The following is a 19,613-nucleotide window of genomic DNA, read 5'->3' as shown; positions in this document are numbered from 1 at the left end:
ACAGGCTATTGTGACATAAACTGAGTCAGAAAATTTGTTAGGGACTTTACATTTAACCCCAAATCTTATCCTATATAATAAAAGCCTAATATGCTAAGTGTCTGATTGTTTGACCAGTTGCTATGACACGCATTGACCACCAGGGGGCAGATGCTCCAACTGGTAGGTTAGCTTACTGCTCGGGTCTGGCAGATCGGGACTGGGCGAGATAGGCCAGATATGCCCTGGAGCTCTCCTGGGGTTCCTCTCTGACCCCAATCATGCACCAGTGGGGTCCCTCGGCCTGGTCTGTGCCCTTTTGTAATCCGGGACCCCTCAGGGGATGTCAGAGAGCTGGTTTTGACCAGGTCCCCACCAGCAAGGTGGAGGGACCCCACCAGTACACGAATCTGTGCACTAGGCCTCTAGTAAGGTAATGATTAGATTATTTGCTGGGTATTACACAGCTGTTAAGGAGAGGGCTAAAATTCTTATAGTTTCTGCTGCATCACAAAGGGGCCATTAAAGACCCATCAGAGAAGAGTAATTGGTGAACTAGAGAATTGGGAACCAAGGCAGAGAGAAAATAAGAAATGGCTGAAGGAACTAGAAACATCCAGCCCACTGAAGATAGAGACCTGTAAGGCTGGCTGCAGACACCTGAAAGTCTGGGGTGTGGAATAGGAGCACACCCTTCCCAGGTGTCTACCACAGCACGAATGAGGTTTGGGAGATACAGGGAAGCAGGTCTGGGACTCCGAAATTCTTTGCACCATTAAAGCTGCCCACCATGGAACGAGGCCCCATAAAAAATGAGCTTGTTGTCCCTGGCATACGAAAGCAGAGGATCCTGCAGTGGGTGGGAGACCAAATCAAATCTAGATTCTGGGCTTCTGAAAGGACGGTCCCTTGTCCATAATACTCTAAGATTCCAAAGTGTGCGGCACAGCACAGACCACGGTAGTATAACTTAAAAAGTACTTGCTGTGGTGTCTAATAAATCTTGGACTGGGAATTCCGCTGGCACCAATGGAGCACATTCAAGTCTCTGGCCTCAGTTCTCTCATCCAGAAAAATGAAGCTAGTAATACCTGCCTACCATACCTTACAGTACAGAAATCAACCAAAGGAGCATTTATTAAAAGGCTTTACAGTGCAGTCTCCCTCTGGGAGCACGCCCACGCCTTTCCCTTCCCTGTCTTCTTTCCCTGGGTGCTTAAGTTACCTCTGCCTTTCTTCTCTCTCCTAAGCTCCAAGGGCCTTTCTGTTACCTCTGTAAATTTCTAAATAAAACTTTATCTTACAATTTGAAAAACAAAACAAAGAAATGGTCCAGCACCCCACAGGATGAGCTATTGATGCTATGCTCTTTACCTCCCTACATTTCAATTTATTTAGCCTGTGGGCCAATTCTCCCCAACTTTTTGATTCAGCCATGGGATCCCCTATCAGATTGCAATGCTTTGAGGGCAGGGCCAGTTTAATGATATTAAAATAATTTTGGTTCCAGCTCCTAAGTTTAACAATGAAATAGAAATATAATTTAGCTTATCACAAATGCAATCACATTGACAATAAGGAGTAGAACATGCTTTGATGAGCAGGAAATAAAACCCCTCCTGTTTTGGTCCGCTGCTGAACAAACCCCGGTCAACTTCACAAGGTCTTAGTGAGGAAGGTGCCACTGCTGGCTCTCACAGGACGAGGCTCTCCTTCCAGACGCTCCCACACCTCTTCCCTCTGGGCTGTGGAACTGCATACGGCGCAGCTGACACCCACACCACACCAGACACCCAGGCAGCTGGACCGCAGAGATGGGACTGTTCTGGACACTCCTCTGAAGTGGCTCTGGTGCCTTGGGTCACATTTACAGCCCAGGGGAGGAAGCTGGGGTAAAGTTCAGTAGCAGTTTGCTGAGAATTTTAGGCAATATCCTGCAACTCTTTCATAGGCCCCAGGGTTGTGGCTGGCCTTTGTGACATGCTCTGGTAAAGGGTCAGCAGCTGCAGAAACAGGATTCTCTACTTTCCTCCTGAGGAGGAGCTGGAAGGCAAGCTAAGTGCCCCTAGGGCAGGTAGTCAACCTACGATCTGGGCTTTAAATTCCCAGAATCCAGGGTGTGCACCACCACAGTCCTCATAAAGTCAAAACTGCTTGTAAAAGACAGTGTTGGGTGAAATGCTTCTACCTACCAGCTCAGAGGAGGCAGTGGCAGGAGGAGATGAGCTGTTTCCTCGCCCTCTGGAAAAGTGGTCAGCTGTGGTCAAAGCTTCACAGTGGGTAAGCAGACACTATAGACCGTCAGCTGAGAATGACTGTGCTGGTGCATTTATCAGGTGCTGATGGCCTGCCCTCTATGCCTTCTAATGGATGACCTTTTCCCCCCTCTAAGAAAATTATTCACCACTGTATCTATGAAGAAAAACAAATACTCCAAGATATAAGTGGTCGATGAGTGTTTATCACAAGCCAACCAATTAAAAACACTAGCAAGCCAATGGATTTTCTTAAAGTAAACTGAGGGAAACCCAAAAGCTACTGTGGGGTGAGATGGGCTTTGGAAGGAGGTGGTACGTGGGCAGGTTTCTGTCCCCACCCACAGCACTGGTGAGCTGACCAGCAGAGGCACTTGGAGGAAGTCCGAGGCACGGGGCCCTCTCATTCCTCCCTGACCCGGTGAGGAGGATGACTCCTTCAGGACCGCTGCACCCCCTGGGGAGCTCACTGCACAGCTGCTACACCAGCGCGAAGGGCTGAGCCCCGCCCAGCAGGTCTGAAACAAGCACGTTTGTCCTTTTTTGTATTGACTGAAATCACACAGGGCGCTGACCATGCCCAAGCCTTCCAATGTGGGCTCACATTTTACAAACCCCACCTTGAGAAACGGATACCTGTCTACAAGCTCCTAAATGCTTCCCCCACCCACCCCTGCAAGTTATAAAGAACAGGATGGAAAATCTAAAACGGAGATCAACACCAGTCAGACGGGTTCCTTCCCATAACCTCTGGTACCTGCGTGAGAGTTCATCCAAGGAACAGAAAGCTGGCCTGCGTTCCCACCAGCAAGCCGGGTCATCGCTGCTGTGCGGGGCTGTTCTGTTCATTCATCTGTTGGGCCCATGGACAGCCTGACACTTCCACCAGGTCCTCGTGGGTCAAATCTCTGGAGCACAAAGATTTGAAAACCCAAGCTCAGGCCCATTTCTTCAGCCGTATGCAATGCAAACACTCCCTGTCAGATGGACTATTTTGGGTGAAAAAGGCTGGCCCCTACCCATATTTTCATGGCATGAAATTGCTTTAGTGCATTTACAATCATAAGTAGAGGACCTCTTGCTCACCCCCTTCATTTTACTTGAATGCCTGTGATAAAGGCACCCTCCTGTTGTTCAGAAAGAACATCCCTGCTCTTTCCTTTTATCTTTCCTTAACAGTTTGCCATCCACTGATAGGAGGGGCCTTGCCTCCAACAGTCCACACTTTTATCTCCCGCTGACCACGCAGCAACGCGAAGCCAAGGGCTGGATTTCCTGCAGCTTGCCTAGAGGGGCTGTTTGACTTGTTTAAAATATTACTGGCCTCCAGAACCTTGGAACCATGCCAGAGCAACACCTACCCAGCATCCATTTCAGCTCCAACTTTGAAAGTCTCCAAGTCCAATGTACCAGCACTCCCTGTGCCTCAGTGTGGGAGAGGCCTGGCCACTTCCAAGAAAGAGAACTCACTTTCCGGGCTCACCTACATTATTTACTTTCTGTCTGCAGCAAACCTCAGCGCGATCTTCATCAGAGTCCACGTACCCCAGAAGTTAGTTACAGTAGCTCAAGTAAACTGAGTTTATACTACAGCATTAAAATAATTCAGTAGCATTTAATAACACCCTTTACCAATGGAGCGCAGAACAAACAGTACACCATGTGCTTCCTTGCATAAGCAAATGGCCTGGAATACAATGGTCCCTCGTCTGCACAGTGATGAGGACATGATCTTTGATGTCCCTCCCAGGCCTGAGTCGGCGTATGAGATTCATTTGTTGTAAAGCTGGCATGTTTTTAGGTCCGGAGTCAAGAGCCCTTTCCACCTGCCTAACGCTCTGAGCACTCCCGTGAATAACCAGGATCGAAAATAGCATCAAACTCCACTTCTTAATCAAGGCAGTTGTGGGCTGTCTGCCACCTAAGGGATGTGACGGCCAAAGGGAGGTGACACCTCAGAGCCGAGGACCCAGACTCCCTGCCATTCAAGGCCAGGAGTTCCATTTTCCAGGCATCATACCACATCTGTGAGGGTAACAGGTTCAGAGAATGATAAGACCAGATGTTTAAAACAGTCCCCCAGTGTTCCTTTTTCTGGAGTATAAAGAATCTTTCTAAAGTCAATTCAAAAGAAAAATGTCCTTGCCTAAGTACCCTGTAACCCCTCAAACCTCAGAGGTAAGAGGGCTGGGTGGGAGAAGCAATGGAGTAATGACACTGGAGATGAAAATGGTGGCAAGTAAGAGCCAGAAACCAGGTTACAGATTAAATCCCCAACACCAGTCACTGTGCCAACACTTCAACACGGAGCCGATGAAAGAAACAAAAACAAAAAACAGCCGATATTTTTAGGATCTCTCTTTTTTAAATGATGCTAGATAATGGAGTATAACAAAGGGTGCTCAGAGCCCAGAGCAGCCACACTGTCTCCATGCAAAACTTAGAACGTTGCATTCTGTGTGGCCCCTCTCCTATAGCCACAGGACTTGGCCCTGTCACTGGCTCATCTGAGAACGGGAGCCAGCTAACCGGTTCAGCCTCACTGGCCAAACAGCAAGCACTCTTCAACATCCTCAGTTTCCTCCCAGCCATGAAGTCAGGAACAACCTGTACAGACAAAGAAAGTAGAAAACTTGCGAAACAACGGCATCTACCGTGCTCACTAAATGTGCCTGAGGACACTTTCAAAGCCCTTTAAGATGCTTCATCACAACTCTGGAAAGAAAAAGCAGTCCACTACACCCAGCACATGTTCCCACAAACCCAACTCATACTCTGCCAGCCCCACAAGCAAAACGCAGAATTCAAAATGCAACTCGAGAGTGGCCCTGGTTGCTTCAGAGATTTGGAATTGTAACTGACACTTTTCCATAACTCTATTAAAGACCAGTGACATCCTGGAATGTTCCCAATCTGGAAACAGAATTTTCCTAAGGGAGAAAAGAAGATCTAACAGATATTACAACAATTTGCTACCTGGACACGGTGAAAATGCTGTTTGCAGGATGTAAGGAAAAACCCTTAGTGTATTTTTGCTCCTTGTAGTTAACCCTAATGCTGTGCTCTGGCCCAGGCAGGAATCCTTGCAAGGCTTTACCCACAGAAACTACTAATTGTGATGAAGGCTTTTTTTTGGACCCTACTTCCCAAGGTTCGTTTAATGGGGTGAGAGTTTGGAAGACAGATATAGAAAGTAATTCTGGTTCTGCCTACCCTACATAAGACATTTCGAAAGAACTGTGCTACTCATATATTCTGTTCAATCCAAGTTTATAGTCAAGTATTATTCAGATTAGGCAAATGCTCTGTTACATTTTTTAGCTTGTAGAAAGAGAAAACAAAGGAACACATTTATCCGTCAAAGTTGGTAGGCCTTAAAACTTGCACAGCTTTTTATACTTATCATTTCTGTGGCTTCGGATACCAAACCGGTTTCATTTCAGAAATGGGTCTCTCTAGTTTCCTGCATCTTGAGGTCCAGGGCCATCCTGCTGCGTTCAGTGTGCTCTCACCAAAGCCTAGGAGAGCGCGCAGAACAACGTGTACTCTCTGCGAGGGGTTAAAAATAGTTGCTTAAGATGTTCTATACCATTTTTGTACCCTTGACATAGGGCAAGATCTGGTATCTATGTGAAGACCTGAAAGAGGATGATGATCTTCCTTGGACATAGTCCGTTGTCTCAGATGTTGGAACTACCAAGGGCTGAATGACAGAGCCGGTATCTCAAAGGCTGACCCTCAACTGGGGAGACAAAGAGACCTGACACAAAGAGCTAAATTCCAATCCAAGCGAAATGAACTCTGAGTCCAACTAAGGACTGCAAGGCTCCCCAAAGGAAAGCCATTAAACATGAGGGCAACAGGACAGTGATTTTCAACCTTTTTCATCTCATGGCACACATAAACTACTAACATTCTGCAGCAAACCAAAAAATATTTTTTTTTGGCGAATTTGACAAAAAAGATGTATAATTTTGGTTCATTCACACGGGACAGCTATTGTTGTGTTGGCCGCTGTCATTTTTTTATTTGGCAATCTGAGGGAAAAGAGGTCAGTGCCCCTGCTAGTCAGGCACTGCGTGTCTCAGAAGTTCTTGTGGCACACAGCTGGACATCGCCGCAGTGGGCCAAGGCAAACCTGAGCTTGAAGGAAAGATCCCGCTTTCAGAGGACGGGGTATCCCGGTTAGAAGGAAATGCATGCAGAAGAGGTCCGGAGACTCAAGAGGTACATCTGGATAGAGCACAGTGTCACAGTGTCGCAAAAACATCAACTCCTAAATGTCCATTTTCCCTCTTGTCAGGTGAAATGAAAAAATTCATTGAGATTCTCACAATGCTGAATTCTTATTAGTTTTTTAAGGTTAAAATGCCCTTTTAAAATGAGATGACAAAGTAGATGGTGGAGACTGTTTTAATGTGCTTATTGGCGGGGGTGGGGGTGGGTGGGGAGAAGCAGCAGCAATCCCATGTCTAACTGTAAAAGTTCTGCCTTAGGTTTCTGACCCATGAAAACAAAGACTTTGGGAGACCAAACTATACCAGTCATGTGTGAAAGGAGGGAGGGTGGAATGCGGGAAATGGCAAAGATGGGCTGGTAAAATTATGCAGAGGTCAAGGTTCCATCTCACAGGATAAACTTTATATCCTGTGGCCATAGAAACCCACTGAAGGGTCCCACACTTATTTTTTTAAACCTCAGAGTAAAATAATCACAAACATATTTTTAAAAACTCTGAGCAGCAGTTTAGAAGATGGACGACTAGAGAGCCACACACCGGTTAGGAAGCTGCTGCAATACCATATAAGGGACAGACATAAGGAGTACAGGGGTCCAGAAAATTTCACCAAGGGACCAACCTGGCTCTGAGAAATGAGGGCCAGAGAGATGCTGGGCTTCCTGCATTCCCAACAGAATGAGTGGCAAGGCAGTGAACAGGGATGCAGAGAGAGAATACAGCAGGAACGAACAGGTATGGAGACAGTTCTGTTGAAAAGAAAACCTAAGGATGTCCATAGACAGAAGGAGCAGATGGGAAAAGAAGGTCCTGGTAGAGATGGGAAAGGAGGGCCAGGGGGATCCCAGGCCCAGGAAGACGAAACACTTGTGATTACAAATACGTAACACATGTAGCCAGCCCTATGAACATACGTACCATCGTCAAACCATGAAAACTGCTAATGAAAATTGACCCTAAGCAGCTCACATGGGGGAAAGTGTTTAAAAAGCCTAAACTTGTTAAAGTCTACAAAAAATTTTACCAAATATAAAACAAGAACAAAATCTGTCCTCTTTCAAAGAGCGTACTACATAAAACTAACATGTTAGACACTGAGCTGGAAATTATATGTTCTGGAGCAAAGCTGTCCAGTTGGAAGTCCTATAACATGAAAACATCCTCTGTACATGCTGCCCAATATGGTAGCTGCTGGCCTCACATGACCAGTCAGCACTTAAAAATAAGGTGAATGTGACTAAGGAACTAAATTTTAAATTTTTATTTAAGTTTAACTTAAATAACTACACGTGGTCAGGAGCTGTTTTGCTGTTGTACTGGACAGCACAGCATTTATCGTAGTTTTTCTCTCTCCAGCGACTTGGATTACAAGATCGCAATCCTCGTTGGGCTTGGTCCTTGGGACTTTTAAGCCCTAAGGCAGAAACAAAGATAGCCCAGTAGGATTTTACCTGCAGGCAGGGGAGGGGATCATAGGCTGATCCCAGGAGCAACTTACTTTGCTAAGGTTCTTCATTCTTCCAGGTGTTTATCAGAGTTTCAGTGCATAAAGGGAAACAACCCTTGAAACCAACAACAGAGGGGCAGCTCCTGAACCAGACTGACTTCTCCCAGATGAGTCATCACCACCCCGCCCATCTACCCCAATCCTGCTCAGGCCTGGTCCCACCTCAAATGTGAAGGTCAATGTATGAAAACATGAGAAAAAGATCAAGTTTAAAAAGCAATTGAGTGCATTTAAGCATTCTATGTCCTGATAATAAATGAGTAAAGTCTGAAAAATGCAACCTGAAGTGAAAGATGTGTCATTGGAATATGGTGATTTTCAAAAAAATAAAAGTAATTTAATGTCACTGTACATTTGATTTTTGTAATTTAAAATTATTTAACAAAATATACAAGAAAGAAAATAATCAAGCTGAATTCCTTCTTAAGATATCAAACTAGCTCTAGCTGGTTTGGCTCAGTGGATAGAACTTTGGCCTGGGGACTGAAGGATCCCGGGTTTGATTCCAGTCAAGGGCATGTACCTGGGTTGGAGGCTCAATCCTAGAGGCTTGATTCTTGGTCCTGGGTCAGGGCACGTGTGGGAGGCAACCAGTCCAGGCTTCTCTCTCTCTCTCTCTCTCTCTCTCTCTCTCTCTCTCTCTCTCTCTCTCTCTGACTCTCCCCCTCCCTTCCACTCTCTAAAAATCAATGGTGAAATATCGTCAGGTGAGTTTAACAACAACAAAAAGATATGAGACTGCTCTCCTCCCTTTCTCCTCCAATTTATATCTAGTTATAGACAGCGCCTGGCACTTGCTTATTAGTTCATCCCGTAAATATGAGCCTCTTGTGGACTATTTATTAGGGGCAATATCTTCAGGTTCGATAAACAAGTATGAGATTCATACCCTTGAAACTGTAAAATTTATGTGGTATTCATTTTTTTGGGAGAAAGAGAGTCCATAAATTTGATCAGACTTTCAAATCTTCCTTTTTCTTGTTAAGATGAGATCAACCATGTAATTCACCTTAAATAGTATCTGACACATACATGGCAATAACTCAAATAAAAGTTAGTGAAATCAATCCTTTAAACAATCTCCCAATTCCTGCTACAAACAGTTATAATTCTAGACTAGAACTCATCCTACAGAAAGAAAGGGGGGAGGGGAATCCTTGGGATCCCATTGATGCCACTGTGCTTCCGTGGTTTTGTTCTACTCCTCGTTATCCCAGGAATTTAGTTTCTTGATACTATTAGTTTAAAACTTTCTGAATGCATGTTCAGTCACCATCTCTAGGCCATCAAAGGCACAGAGGAGGTTTCCTGTGAATCCATCTACAGGTGTAAATGTGGCCCAAGCACACAATTCCTGGGAATTTCAAAGGGGTCCCAGAATAGTGTGTGGTCTTGTGGAGGATGTTTGTTTTGCAATTAACAAAAAGTAATAGGGGTGTTAGTGAGCCTTTTAAATAGGAGCCAAGAATTAAAATTGAGTCTCCTATGTACCCAACAGTTCTTAAGTTGCAATGCATGAATAAAACCAATTGTCTATAAAAGAGATTATATTAACTATAAAATTTAAGAATCACAATGAGGAGAGTGGAAAAAGTGACTGATTAAAAGGTGCCTGGGTGAGGGGATGGCTCTGTCCTTGTTTTCTCATGTGTCCTTTGAGGTGAAAACAAACCAAAAAAAAAAAAAGCCTTTATGGAAAAAATAAACAAGTGGGCCCTGAAATATCTCCCTTTTTTGGGAAAAATATTCTATTTAAGGCTCTCAAATTTTCTTGATGATAAAAATACATCTGTCAGTTATCTCAATTAGTAACTATTGATGTACTTCTAGAGGGGTCCAGGAGCTCACCACCTAACTGAGAGAGAAAAGGAAAGCCAGAATAAGAGAACTGTGCTATCCATCCATGCAATACTAACTGAGTCGAAAGCCCCCCGCTGGCCTGTGTGAGTTAAGGGTATCTATCAGGTGGAAGGAGACGAAACCCAGTCAGGGCCACCAGAAGCCAGGTCCTGATTACAGAGGGCAGAGGGAGGACACGCATTATGGGGAACTGGGGCAGTGGGGAGAAACGATGTCAGATTCTAAGAAAACCTGTTTGAACATGGTATTGGAGTGCAAGAGGAGGAAAACCGAGTAAAATGGGAATAAAGGGAATAGATAGAAAAAGGTAAGCCTGAACATCTTTCAAAGAACTTCTCGGACCTGAAAAAGCAGGAGGGAGCTAAGTAGTAAGTTGCTTTGGACACAGGCTAGATTTCCTGGGACACTAGAAAGATGACTGCTAAGGAGGGTGGGAGAAATTCTTTTATAGACACTTGTAAAGTGAAGAAAAGGAGAGGACTCAGAAGGGAAGGTCTTGGTACTATGGGATTAGCATATTGGTGAAAAATCGGAGATACTGAGTACATGTGGGACTGACCACAGAGAGCTGAGGCCTGAGCTAGGTGAGCTGACATTCGGAGATAAGAGGGCAGGAAGGGAGATGAGGAACACCCATTTTAAGCTACTGAGACAGCAAGAAGGCCAGTAGGAATGAGATCCCCAGGAAGGAGGAGAAAGTGCAGTGTCCAAATAAATGTGAACGCATTAGCAATGAAGGGGGCTGACACAGGAGAGTAAAGACACCTGGAGGAGTGCTCAAGGAAGCTCATGGTTAAATGGTCTTAATCTTAAGCACACAGTAGACACTCAACTATTGTATTGATTAGTAATCTCATGAAAGTAGGCAGCAGGTCAAATGCTGTGAGTAGGAGGAGAAAAGGGAACTGATGGTATAAGGAGCACAGGACCACAGGGGAGCTGGCAGCGGGACAGGGGTAGTCAGTGATAATAAGGCCTCCCTGGGGCCAGGGATGATGAGGGTGAACAGAGGGGGCATTACAGCCACATGGTCTCAAGGTATTCTGGAACAAAAACGACCTCAGGGCAGCAGGTCTCAAAATGTTTCTGGAACATTTTGAGACCTGCTGCCTTCTGGAACCCTCTCCTCCTACTCGGAGTGAGTCTGTTATCCGTTTCCTACTCTGGCTGGCTGGCTAAAGAGAAGGGAGGAAAACTATGTGATTTCAAATGGCTGCATCTTTTATTCCTGCTATTTAAGGCAAGCCTGTTATGTTTCTTCCAACAGATGCCCAATTTACATATTTAGCTGCTCTCATAAACAGTAAACAAGTGCTCTCATAAACGGTAAACAATAAACATTCTCTCTACAAATACCAAGGGCACCAGGTTTCAAAATGTTTCCCAAATACCCAACCCAAAATGGCTTTCGCTTTGTTTTCAGGCTGAACTCTGTACCTCTAACCCAGATGCAGCTCAGTGCAGAGTGCCACTGGGACACCACCCAGGACTCACAGGAGTTCTTAAAAACGCACAGCCCTCCTCCGGCCCAGGGTTCCCAGCCCATGCTGGTCTGGCAAATTTGTGCTCAGGGCTCGGTGACTCAATTAGTGTAAGTTCAGTTGCTCTTTTTTAGGTCAGTTCTTTCTTCTTTTGTTTAGATCTGACTCAAGATTTACTTCAATTATCTACACCTCTATTAAAGTACCTAAGTAAATTAAACCATTGTATGAGATTATGGGAAAGGAAGTGATGAGGGAAAGGAAAGGAAGAAACTGGATCTTCAAAACAACACAGACAAATAACCTTCACCTTTCTCCTCCACCATCTCTGTGCTCGTAAATTACTAAACTCCTAGACAAGCAACTGTTTCTCAAAGGCAAATTCTAGACTCCAAGTTTAAAACCCCATGGTTAACCTGTTAACCGGGGAGTTACCTTTTTAATTATGCAACCTGTAACGGGGGCATACTCTTTCACTAGGACGTGTCAGTACGTCACACCCGGAGGGCGTAATTTCATATTATTATTATTTTTTTATTTATACTTAATTAAAATAAATGAAATATATATATTTTTTATTTATTTATATATAAAGCACAAAGGAAAATACAAAATTACAAACAAATAGGAAAGAATACCAACAAAAAAATGGAAACATCGAATTAAAAAATTATAAATTTTACAAACAATTATAAAGATTACAAAAAACATATACCGTCCCTCTCAGGGCACAACATATATTTCAAGGACATATTCATAGGTCCTACCCGTTCCCGATATTGTTTACGTTTGACGTATTTATAGGTCCCGCTCGGTTAACAAGTTAAGCACTGGCTTGCAGAAAACTAAAAAATTTCAGCAACTCTGGAATGAAATGTTATGTTCATAACTATACAAAGCATAGCAGCTGTTCCCGGCCAAAATGAAAACCGAAAGGGGTGATGCTATCTTTATCCTTTACCTAGAGTCAAAGCTGGTACCGTCTTGGGCAGAGCTGCCAAGAAGCTGTCTCAGTTCTAGTCTGCTGAGCACAAGCGACAAAGAAGGCCAGGGAATGAATACATGGGCCAGCAAAGTACACCTAAACAGCAACACATAACAGACCCACCTGTGAGAAAGAAAATGCAGTTAATAATTAAGAATTTTTAAAGGATGCAAGGAAAAACAACTGCTCGAAAAGTAGTTCTCAATGTCATTTGGAAGATACTTTTCAATTCAATTAGTTCAAAATTCTAAAGATTAGATCACATCTAACTCTACCTGACTTTCCCAAATGGAAGAGGAAGAACCCTTTTATCCATTTTCTTGGAAGTAAAAACACATTTTCTTTATTAAACTCAAGTCCTGCTCATAAAAAGTTAAAACCTTCTTCAGAGCACCTCATGGAATCAGGCCTCAGATGCGCATCTCAGAGAGGACAGATGATGATGGGAAATGAAAGATCTGAGAAGAATAAAAAGAGAAGCTTATGAGAACATGTTTCTCTCATAAGCCTGAAGCTCACACAAAGGCTAAATGAAGAAAATGTTTTTCTGATGTGACTGAACTACCTCACTGAGAAAAACACTTCCCACTAGCAACTGCGCCCTACCCTAACAACCCCATTCTATTTACTGTTCAGTTTTAAATGACTGGGCAACTGTTGCCTCGCCATCCATCCTCAGGATTGGCCAACACTGTTACCCCCTCCGCTCCCACCCACATAAACCACCAACGAATGAAGCTGGTGGGGTGGCGGGGGGAGATGAGCTTGTAATGCGAACTGCCACCGACACAACACACTTCCTGCTAATTCTGAAATGGTCTCCATTCAAAAAAAAGTGAAAAACCACTGCAAGGCCTGGTAGGTTTCTACCCTAAGCTTAGCACGCGAACTAGGACAGTGGATTTGGGAGCCAGTTTCCCAGGTTCAAATCTTGCCTCTTCCGCTTGCCTTCTATGGTAAATAGCCTGACCTTGTAGCACCATTCAGACAATTATGGAACTGCTTTCTGCCTCAATTTTCTCATCTGTAAAATGGAGACAATGATAATACCTACAACATATGGTTGCTGTGAGAAACAAGTTAACCCTGCAAAATGCTTAAATACAGTCTGGGACATAAAGTACAAACCCCCAAAGTGCTTACTATTATTGCATATGTGCTTATACCTAAACTTGTGTTTATTACACAAATACACTAGCAAGTGCAGGGTTGATTCCCTAATTATCAGTTCAACAGGTGATAAAGACATTCCATTCATCTAGTGATTTTCAACCGGTGTGCCGTGGCACATGAGTGCTGCAAGAATTTTTAAAACAAGCAATACTGGACTATTTAGTCAGGGGCACTGACTTCTTTTCTCTTTGATTATCAAATTTAAAAAGAAGAAGAAGAAAAAAGACAGCCAACCAACAATAAGCATCCAGTGTGCATGAATCAAAATTTTATCTATTTTTGTCAGATTGGCAAAAAATATAATTTTTAGTGTGCCACGGAATTTTAGTAAATTTTATTTATGTGTACATGAGAGGAAGGTTGAGGGTGGGGCTTATGAATCTGTATCACAAGTTCCCAGGGGATGCTGGTCTAGAGATCAAACTTTGAGAACCACTGCTGTATGGAAGAGTTAACTCCTTATGTTCTATGTTTCAGGCCTAGGCCTTACCTAGTTTATTTATGTGCCCAGTGAGCCTTAGGGAGATAAAATCAGAGTGGCAATATGCCTGAACGAGGTTAACTGCTCAGAGAATATCCATGTGTTCCTCCATAATGCCTAACATCCCTACACCTCTGCATGTGGCAGACCACATGACAAGTTCTGGCCAATCAGCTATGAGCAAAGAAATGTATATCATTCCCAGTCTGAAGCTTTTAAAAGCTTACATGTGACCCGCTATCCTTTCCTTACTGTGGTGACCTCAAAGCCAGATGACAGCAGCTGGATCCTTGGGCCACAGTTTGGAAGGGAGCTATACTGGAGAGCTGCTGAACCTGTAGTGAATTGCATATAAACAAGCAATGGCATTTGATACCATTGAGTCACTGAGATTTTTAAGTTGGGTTGATGCTCCACATAGCGCTTAACCCAACTAAAACAATTCCTATCATAAAGAACCTCCACATCAGTCTTATTAGTCCCACCTTCCAAACATATATGTGAGGTTAAAATCAGTTAGCTAGGATCTCTACCCTATTCTCATTCACTTCAAATCATCAAAATAGATTATGTATTTTTTAAAAATTATCTTTATTGTTGGAAGTGTTACAGATGTCTCCCCTTCATTTCACTCCCTTTCTCCTCACTCCTGGCCCCTCCTATTTAGGGTCGTTTCCAACCAAATATAAAAATTCTTTACTGCAACATGATTATGTAACAGTTGCCAGTAATTTAGAAAGCTAAATATGCTAAGAAGTATTGAAAATGTGAAAAGTAAATACACTGAAGGATCCAGATCAAGAGCTCCATGAAAAAGCATACGGGCACTCATGCACCCCTGCGCTCCCTGACTCTCAGGCTGCCCAGAGAAAAAAGGGTCGCACTTGATTCACTAAATCATGTCAAACTGATAACGTATTTTGCCCAAATGGGAGGTGGTCTCTATAAGGTAAAAATATCACCATTTAACCACAAAACTGCTCTTTAAAACATGTAATAATTTCTAGGCAGCCTAGGAAAAGTTTGCAATTTACCTTCCTGGCCATGTGTATAAAAGATTTTCTTCTCACAAAAATTACCCCCGCTACACACACACACAGCCAAAACAAAATATAATCTAGAACAACTCAACAACTTAAACTAGGAAATTTATGAAATACGAAATTAAAAGAATTAAGGAGCGAATTTAAAAACATGTACTGGAATCACAGAGGGCCCGTCCTGGTCTATAGAGCAGAACAGCCTCTCTTTGCAGGCCCTCACTGAGGACGGCTTTAGCTGAGCGGGATCTACAGCTCATCTCACAGGCGAGAAATTCTCCCTACGCTCCCTCCGAAGGGCGGGAGAACACCATGTGCACTGAGTGCATGCACACACTGTCAAACCCATCTTCAAGGGAGCTCATGGCTCTCCGCTCCCCAATTAGCACCGGCAAAGCTCAGTGTTGATGTGAGGGATCCCGCTACTTCTGGCCTTCCCCTTCTCAAGTTCTTAGGCCCCTTGAGTGTCTCATTCCCTGGGTGTGTCACATTCCATCTCTTTAGGTACTTCCATTGTGGCCAAAAAGAAAAAAGGTAAATACTCATGTAATGCAGTTAGTCACACATTATAACTCAGCTGTAGGCAGAGTCGAAAATAATAAAAATGCCCCAACGCTAAAAGCTGAATTTCTATAATATTCAGCAACTGTTGAGTTTCTTTGGTGGGGGGATTTTTTTTTTTCCTTCATTTCTTTTAGGAGACTTGAAAATGTCATTTTAAAAATGAAAACCTGAAACTTTGAAAGTCATATGAAACACTACCTTTAGGACATTGACCTGTTAACTGAGCTGGACGTATAAATATGTCAAACGTAAACAATATCGGGTACGGGTAGGACATATGAATACATCCTTGAAATATATGTTGCGCCCTGAAATGGGCGGGACGTATATTTCCAAACAACAAAGATATTAGTCATCCATACATGTCTGGACATGAATTTAAGACACGGAGGGAATCAGTATAATTTCGCTAGTGAGAGTGGTGGACGTGTTCAACAAGAATTGTTTTGGAGTTAACACAAGACTTACTGAATAAAGGGTATAGGATTTACTTAGATAATTTCTATACGTCAATTCATTTGGCTGAACTCTTGTGTCAAAACAATACAGACATTGTTGGAACAATGAGGATAAACAGAGTCGGAATCCCCAGTGAAATAAAAACAAAAAAATTACAGAAAAATGAACATATAATAAGATTCAAAGACAAACTTATGGTTTTAAAATGGAAGCATAAAAAAGACGTACTGATGCTCAGTTCTATTTATAATGACAAAAAGACAATGATTGAAAAGAGAGGAAGAAGGCAAGAAAAACCGAATGTTGTCCTGGATTATAACAAGAATATGGGCGGCGTAGACTTGGGAGATGGAGTTATGGTGGCCTACACGGCTGCCTGTAATAGGGTAAAAAAAATTTATAAAATTTTTTTTCTACGATTAATTGATATGTGCTGCTTCAATGCATATATTATATACAAAAAACATAAAGGTCATTTGGATCGATTACACTTTTTGATAGAGTGTGCAGAGAAATTGGTAGATAACAACATAGTGAAAACCTACCCAAAGACATCAACAAGCAGCTCTACATCTAAACCATCACGCTTAGTTGAAAGGCATTTTCCAGAACAAATGAAAAGCGATATAGGAAAAACTAAATCCAGGAAATGCCGAGTTTGCTACAAAAAAGGTGTTAGGAAAGAATCTACATACTGGTGTCTGGATTGTAAGGTAGCACTATGTATCAACAATTGTTTTAAAATATATAACATGGAAGTTGAGTTTTGAATTTTTACATCTATATTTTAATTTTTTTAACTCAATATTTTTATTTTATTTGTGTGCTTTTGTTTATTGTTCTGTAATTGTTAACTTTTTTATATTTCTTATTGTGTATCAAAATAAAATATATATATTTTTTGTAATCTTTATAATTGTTTGTAAAATTTATAACTTTTTAATTCGATGTTTCCATTTTTTTGTTGGTATTCTTTTCTATTTGTTTGTAATTTTGTATTTTCCTTTCTGCTTTATATATAAATAAACGAAAAAATATATATTTCATAGTCTTTTCATTTATTTTAAGTATAAATTTAAAAAAATAATAATATGAAATTACATCCTCCGGGCGTGACGTACTGACATGTCCTAGTGAAAGAGTACGCGCCCGTTATATGTTGCGTAATTAAAAAGGGAATTCCGCCGAAACTGGTTTGGCTCAGTGGTGGAGTGTCGGTCTGCGGACTGAAAGGTCCCAGGTTCGATTCGGGTCAGGGGCATGTACCTTGGTTGCGGGCACATCCCCAGTAGGGGGTGTGCAAGAGGCAGCTGGTTGATGTTTCTCTATCATCGACGTTTCTAGCTCTCTCTCTCTCTCCCTTCCTCTCTGTAAAAAAATCAATAAAAAAAAAAAGGGAATTCCCCGGTTAACAGGTTAAGGAGACCAATAATCTCCACGTGTACCTTCAAACAGTTACCTCTTTACATTTCATCAAGGAGCTACTAGAGATAACAGGAATAAAATGTGCAATCAGATCATTGGTGGATATATTAATAATCACAGAGGTAAAAAAACAAACAAAACCAATTCAACATCACATCTTGCTAGTACTCTACAGTAAAACCCCTGAAAACTTCCTATATCTAGCAAGTTGATTTTACAACGCTCATGATGTATCCTCAAATCAGCTCTTCAAGAAGCATAATAGGAACATCCACACTTAGAAAATGAAAGCCATCCCTGGCTGGTTTGGCCCAGTGGATAGAGTGTCGGCCTGAGGACTGAAGGGTCTCAGGTTCGATTCTGGTCAAGGGCACATGCCCAGGTTGTGGGCTCCATCCCCAGTAGGAGGCATGCAGGAGGCAGCGGATCAATGATTCTCTCTCATCATTGATGTTTCTCTCTCTCCCTCTCCCTTCCTCTCTGAAATCAATAGAAAATATTTAAAATATTTAAAAAAAGAAAATGAAAGCCATATAAAAGTGATCTCATATGATTTTTGCAGTCTAACTTCTTCCGTTTAATTCTCCCATAGTCATGTTCATAATGAATCAAGCTATAAGTAAATTCCTGGAAGTTCATAAACATTATGCTTTATTTAGCCAAAAGACCCTTTCATTTATTTATTTATTGCCCTAAGAGGTTTGTGGTTGCAGACTTCTACATATTGTCCACATGTTGGGAATTACTTTGGGAACTTAACAAGATGGTTTTCTCTATCCCCGGGCCAGCCCCGCAGGCCCTGCCACCTCTCCCAGGCTCACAGGGAACTGCAGTGGCCCATCAACAGAGCTGCTCCCACTACCACTGCCTCCTCCAACTTGCACCCAAATCAATCGTAGGCTATACAGATGTCATGTCCCTTGATGTGCAACTTTCATGCAGACCTAAGACCATGAGGAACCATGAGGAAAACAAACTCTTGACTGACTCCCAAACCAGCACATCCCATGAATCCTGACGTTCCTCCTGTCCACAGACTCCTCAGCAGAGACCGCTCTGGGGGGCTGGTGTGCAGATCATATGACTACTGAAATCCCTTTTATAAAAGCAAGCATTGTCTACTTTCCCTTACCATATCGAAATCCTGGATAAGATCAACAATCAAGTAACATTTCAATCCTCCAATAGCCTTAAATCAATTGATCAAGCTCTTCTCTTTAGTTCTCAATCCTGCACCCCAATAAATAACACAAAGTCCAGTAAAAGCCATTTTAGTAAGATTTTGAAGCAGACTGTCAGCATTTACTTTCAATAAAAGATTAGCATTATGTGAAGGGGAAGGCTTTTAACTAAAACAAACAACGCACGTTATGAACTGAGATACTAACAACTGGCCAACACATTTCTGTCATGCCTTTCACATGCTCCTGGGCCATCAAAGTATTCACTGAAAACATGCTCCCTTCCTTCTTCGTGCTCGGCCTCCAGCCACAGATGAGCACTCTGTGCCTGTGATTCGTGGAGGCTCCTCTCCAGGCAGCCAGCAGCTGTTCAAATCCTTGCCTGGATGGATGTCATGCCCTCACCTCCCCCTTCCTCGCACCTCCAGCTCCAGTTGTCCTTGAGGCCGGCCTACCCAGCGGATGCTGGAAGCACATCATCTCACACTGAACCAGAGCAAGGAGTTGCAGGTGGCTTCACAAGTTACCTACAGAACGAGGCACAAGCTCGTCACCTCTGCCCCATTCCTCCTGCAAGCCCTCTGCCCTGTCCCCACCCAAAAAGTCATGGCAAAGATCTGCTCACCACCTAGGAAGTAATGGTTTTTATGACTTTTCCATCTGCTGTGAGTGTCTAACACCCAGATAACAAACGCCTATTTCTTACATGCAATTCACATACATTTCCCTTCCCTGCCAGAGGCACAAATGTCTAATCATAAGTGCTTTCCCTCTTCGGTATGGCAATCAGGAGGTACAGTTTCCATGGACAGTCAGGAGACCAAAATTCAAAACTAATTTATATTTTTCAATGGGAACCATTTCTCCTAGTTAAAAAAAAAAAAGAAAAAAAAAGAAAAAGGTATTTGATTAGGAGCAGAAAAGTTTATACCAGCCTTATTCATATGTTAACTACGAATTACAGCAAATCTAAAAGCACAAAAAGA

At 42.7% G+C, this 19,613-nt stretch overlaps 1 protein-coding gene across 8 annotated transcripts in view; it reads right to left on the bottom strand.

Moving 5' to 3' along the window:
- RREB1 (ras responsive element binding protein 1) overlaps positions 1-19,613 on the bottom strand; it is a 142,311-nt gene that overhangs the window by 84,379 nt on the left and 38,319 nt on the right. The window contains exon 2 of one of the 8 annotated variants that reach the window (XM_084875594.1): positions 2,992-3,142. The exons of 6 other annotated variants lie outside the window; for them this stretch is intronic. The gene's annotated coding sequence lies outside the window, so the exon portion shown is untranslated. Of the gene's footprint in view, positions 1-2,991; positions 3,143-12,280; positions 12,384-19,613 lie in introns of those variants that run through there. One more of the 8 variants, XM_084875595.1, reaches the window with a different exon arrangement.

The sequence above is a fragment of the Pipistrellus hanaki genome, assembly GCF_964339955.1.
Source record: "Pipistrellus hanaki genome assembly, chromosome: 2".
NCBI lineage: Eukaryota > Metazoa > Chordata > Mammalia > Chiroptera > Vespertilionidae > Pipistrellus > Pipistrellus hanaki.
The sequence above is the reverse complement of the archived record's forward strand: the minus strand, read 5'-3'. Positions and strand labels throughout refer to the sequence as shown.